This window comes from Gracilinanus agilis, chromosome X (genome assembly GCF_016433145.1).
Source record: "Gracilinanus agilis isolate LMUSP501 chromosome X, AgileGrace, whole genome shotgun sequence".
In the NCBI taxonomy this organism is placed as follows: domain Eukaryota; kingdom Metazoa; phylum Chordata; class Mammalia; order Didelphimorphia; family Didelphidae; genus Gracilinanus; species Gracilinanus agilis.
In genome coordinates, this window is record NC_058136.1 from 38,520,667 (window position 1) to 38,525,875 (window position 5,209).

A 5,209-nucleotide genomic window follows, 5' to 3' on the forward strand; every position below is an offset into this window, starting at 1 on the left:
TGCAGGCACGATTTTCTCCATTTTACAGATATGGAAACTGAGGCTTGGAAATGTAAAGTAACATGTCTGGGGTCATAGAGCTAGTTACGTGCCAGGGGAGGAATCCAAAGCCAGGTCTTTTCCAGGCTCCAAGTCCAGAAACTAAGCCTGTTATCCTGAGTTGCTTCTCTTTACCTTGTTTGATATGAATGTTGGCTGATGCCCAAAGTAAAGAACAAATAACAAATTAATGAACTGTACTTATGTTTACAGTCATCAAGGCCAAATGTTTAACCACGGAATCATAGACTGTCAGAGGAAGGCCTTTGCCACATGGCTGGCTCTCTCTTGCTGCATTTCTACATTTTTTATACATTCCTTTTTAGGACCAAGTTTTCAGATCCAATATCACGGCATTATAGAGTTGGAAGGGACCTTTCAGATTACTGGCTGGTGCGGTTTCGGTTTGTGGCCATTTAACCTCTGACCAGGGCCCCACCACGTCAGCCTAAAAAGTTTGCCTATTTTTTGGAGAGACACCATGGTTTAATGGAGAAGAGCCCTAGTCTTAGGGTCAGAATGCTGGGTTTCAAACCCCCGGGTTTTCCCATTTACCATCTTTCTGACCTTCTCTAAGGCAGCCTCAGTCTGTCCGAACCTTGGTTTTCTCATCTGTAAAAGGGGACCCAAACTTCTTCCTTCATATGACTGGTATATGAAACGTGTCCCCCAAACCATCAGTGCTCCGTTAGCGTGAGCTATTGGGCAACACGGCTGCTCTCGCTTTGCCTTTTCTTTTCTCCCTAAAAGAAAAGCCTTATATAAAGCTTGTGATTGAAACGCAATCTCTCCCAAATCCTTGAACTTAGCCTATGCTACTGTAGAGAGTCTTATAGAGACAGATCTGCACCCTCTTTGAGAGGCAAGCTGGCTGCTGGGGATTAAAGTCAGATTCTGTCAAGCAAAATATAGTACTAATAACTACTTCATATTTCTGGATTTAGCGGTTAGTAAATGTTATGGTAGGATTCACTGTGGTTTCGTGAATAATCCATGATCTCTAAGATGGACACTCTCTACGCCAAGAAAGATGGCAACGTATCTATTTCTTATCCATTCATCCCAGGAGACTCCTGGCTATGTTTTAGCAAAGAGTATCTGCCCAATGGGCTGGAGCCCTTCTTTCCTTTGCATTTTTTTTACTATACTTTCCCCTATAAATGTCTATCTCATCCCAACCACTGCTACACACATAGGGGGTCAGCTAGATGGCACAGAGGATAGAACGTTGGGCCAGAAATCAGGAAGACTCATCTTCCCAAGTTCAAATCAAGCCTCAGATGTCTACTAGCTGTGTGACCCTGGGCAAGTCACTTCAGCCTGTTTGCCTCCACTTCCTAATCTGTCAAATGATCTGGAGAAGGAAATGGCAAACCACCCCAGTATCTTTGCTAAGAAAACCCTCCATGGAGTCATGAAGAATTGGACACAATTGAAAATGACTGAACAGCAAATATATGTATGTGTGCGTGTATATATATGTATATGTTTACATATATATATATAGACAGAGAATATCTATCTATGTATCTATTTATCTATCTATTTAACTATCTATCTATCCATCTAGTTAACTGTCTGTCTGTCTGTCTGTATCTATCTATCTATCCATCTATGTATCTATCCATCCATTTATCTATGCATCTATTTATCTATCTGTCTGTATCTATCTATTTATCTATCCATGTATCTATCTATTGGTCTATCTATCTATCTATCTATCTATCCATCCATCCATCCATCTATCTATCTGTCTGCCTATCTGTCTGTCTGTTTCTCTCTCTCTCTCTCTCTCTCTCTCTGTCTCTGTTTTTGTGGGTTCAGATCTATGATTTCCTTGGCATGGAGAACTCCTTTCATGAAAATCCCTTCTACTGATGCTATAAGTTCTCTGTAACTAAGAGTCTTCGAGAGTTGCCTAGGGGACTGAGAAAGAAAGTGACTTGGTCAGGGTCACAATTTGTGTAAAAGTCAGAACTTGAACCCAGGTCTCCCTGACTCTGTGGCTGACCATCTAGTCACTATACTATCCTCCTGATATATGTGCTGTATATTTGGTATATATTTATAGTTATATAATATCTTATGAGATAGCCATAAATATGGCCATCTACATAGCAATGTGGATATCAATAGATATTTCTGTGTATCTGTCTGGTTCAGACTTGTGATTTCATTGATTTAGGAACTTCTGCTACCGATACAAAATAATGACTTTTCCCTGACTAATGTTATAATCATTTAATCACAGAATCACAGACTCTCAGAGTATGAGGAAGTCTTGATACACACACACACACACACACACACACACATGCATACACACAATGTCCTAAATGTCTCATTACAGTTTTCAGTTATTAAAACTTCAAAATGAAGTCCTTTAGAGTACTATGGCTAGGACACAGGAGGCAGGTTGGGAGTTGTAGCTAAATGGCAGGGCATTGTGAGGGGGGCGGGAAGCTGGGTAGCTCAGTGGACTGAGAGTCAGGCCTAGAAACGGGAGGTCCTGGGTTCAAATGTGGCCTCAGACACTTCCTAGCTGTGTGACCCTGGGCAAGTCACTTGACCCCCATTGCCTAGCCCTTACCACTCTTCTGCCTTGGAGCCAATGTACAGTATTGACTCCAAGACAGAAGGTAAGGGGTTAAAAAAATGGCAGGGCATCTAAAAAACATCCAGGGGAATCAATGACTCAGCAGTGCCAGTCACCCCCAGAAAGCTAATTCAATTTTAGCTTTCATTGAGAGGCATTCTTCTTGGTGCCTAGTGTGGTGCCTGGCATATAATAGGTACTTGATGGATGCTTGTTGAATTGGCTTGAAATCGATTTGAATTGAGTCTCCTTGACAAGGGCAATACTAGTCCTGCAGTCCTCTGACCTTAGCAGAGCCCATCTGGAGTACTGTGTTCGCTTCAGAGATCCAGGTTTTAGGAAGAACATTGATAAGCTAGAGATGATCCAGGATAGGACAACCAGGATGGCGGATCTTGAATTCTTGCTATATGAAGATTGGTGGAAGAAACTGGGAATGGTGATCCCAAACAAGAGAAGATTTCTGGGAGTGTGTAAAGTGTGGAGGGGGTAGTTGTCTGGGCATCCCGACAATAAGGACTAATCTCCTTCTGATTGGGCAGAACTAGGAGCAGTGGGCAGGAGTTACACAGAGAGAAATGTTGGCCCCGTATCATAAAAACTTTTCTAAGGATAAGAGCCACCCAAAGGAGAAAGGGTTATCTCAAGAGGTAGTAAATTCCCCCTCGCTGGAGGCCTTTAAGCAAAAGCTTAACCACTACTTTCTTGAGTGTCTTCTAAAGCACATTCTCGGACTAGGCTAGATGGCCTCCAAGGTCCCTTCCAAACGTGTGATAGTGTCGTACTGGCAAAGCAGAGGAAAACCAGATGTGATCAAGGATCCCTCCATTGATGCCAGTCACAGCCCCTTCGCAAGTCGGTACAACTTTGGGAGTTGTCGTGGCCAAAAATTTCATTCGCACGTGGCCAACTTGCTAAAAAGACTCTCTGAGCTAAGCTTGGCTGGTTCTCCTATGACATGACCTTCCCATTTGGGAAGCCTTGCCAGCCAGGAAGGACCTGCCAGAGCTCGTGCCCTCTTGGCATGGCTGTAAAACAGCTCGGGTCACCCCCTCAGCACAATAAGGCACGGGAGGAGTTCAGAGTAGGCTGGTCAATAAAGCATATCATTTATTACTTGACATTCGATCGATCAATGTTAATGCTCACGCAGAACATAAAATATGGGAAGAGATGGCAAAATCCTTAATACACAGTCACAACAAGTTACTGAAACCAGACAACGAAATGCATTTGCAATTATTATTCTAGATGAAGATTGCCTGCGTGCCTTAGCCGGGCTTATTTTCCAAATGAGTGAGGCCAGTGCTAATGTGTAGGATAGATGTCTTCATCCGTGAATCTGGTACAGTGGCGAGGATTCCGGTGTGAATCCCAGCTCTGATAATACAACTCATGTGACCTTGGACAAGTCCCTTCTTCTCCTTGGACCCTGGTTTCTTCCCTTGTCAAGTGAGGGGGTTGAACTAGATTATCTCTGAGCTGTCTCCCATATCTAGGATCCAATACATGCACCTACAATTAATCATTAATAGATGCACAGAAATCTCTCTTTTTTATGGTATGCAACAAAACCAATAATAGTTCACGTGTGCCAGCCACTGTGCTAAGTTCTTTATAATTATTGTCTCATTCAATCCTCAAAATGACCCTGGGAGGTAGGTGTTTATCAGCATCCCGATTTTACAGATGAGGAAACTGAGGCAGATTCTAACAGTCAAATGCCTTGCCCAGGGTCAGACAGCTAGTAAGTGTCTGAGGTTGGATTTGAACTCACGTCTTAGGTCTTCCTGACTCCAGTCTCAGGGCTTTATCCACTGCCCCAATAACATACCAAGTAGGTAAATAGCAGAGCTAAAGCTCTTCTGCTTCCTCATCTGTCACTTTCATAGACCCTTTTCATTTATTTACTGCCCACATTTTCATCATTGGCAATTTACTTGGGCATTGCCTGATTTTTCTCTTCCGAGGTTGTATTGTTTAAGATCTCTATTCCTTATTTTGCTCATTTGGATTATTTTGTGTTTCCGTGGATTTTCTTGGAATTCTCTCCATTCTTCCGGCATATAATTGCTTGCGATCGTTTCGGATAATTCTTTCATTTCTGCAGCCTTGTTTAACTTTTCCTTGTTCATTTTTTCTTTTGATGATTTGTTTTTCTTCTTTCCCCTTGATCAGGCTAGTTAACGGCTTGCTATTTTTGTTCGTATACAGTTTTTTCAAAAGTGTGTATAAATACTAGACTAGTTCTCTTTACGAGCCTGGCCACATCTCTATTCTCCAGACTTCTTCTTTTCCACGTGCTTTAGGCTCGCTACTGTTGGTTCTCTTAGTTTTCTTTCAGTCGCACGCTCGGTTCATTGATCTTTTCTCTCTTTTGTAAATATAAATATTCAGAGGCTTACGTTTTGAGCTGAGGACGCTTTGAGCTGCATATGATAAGTTTCGGTGCTTTGCTCATTTGTCATCATTTTCTTGAACACAAGGGCCATTTCTCGGATTTGTTCTTGGGCTCATTCATTATTCAGGATTTCGTTTGTGCTTCTTTTTCTTTGACTCGTTCCTAATTTTGCG